This window comes from Arachis duranensis, chromosome 1 (assembly GCF_000817695.3).
Source record: "Arachis duranensis cultivar V14167 chromosome 1, aradu.V14167.gnm2.J7QH, whole genome shotgun sequence".
In the NCBI taxonomy this organism is placed as follows: Eukaryota; Viridiplantae; Streptophyta; class Magnoliopsida; order Fabales; family Fabaceae; genus Arachis; species Arachis duranensis.
In genome coordinates, this window is record NC_029772.3 from 69,824,994 (window position 1) to 69,825,283 (window position 290).

Genomic DNA, 290 nt, shown 5'->3' on the forward strand with positions numbered 1-290 from the left:
CCTTGCATGCATTGTTTATTTGATTTTAGTTGCATTTTGATTTTTCTTCATGATTAAAAATCCAAAAAAAATTTTAATTTGTGTCATTTCAAGTCAATAATACAGAGAATTGAAGATTCAGAACATTCAGCAGAGGAATTACACAGAAAAAGCTGGGCGTTCAAAACGCCCAGTGAAGAAGGAAAACTGGCGTTTAAACGCCAGAATGTATACCATTCTGGGCATTTAACGCCAGGATGGCACAAGAGGGAAGATTTTGTTTTTAATTCAAATTTTTTTCAAGTTTTCAA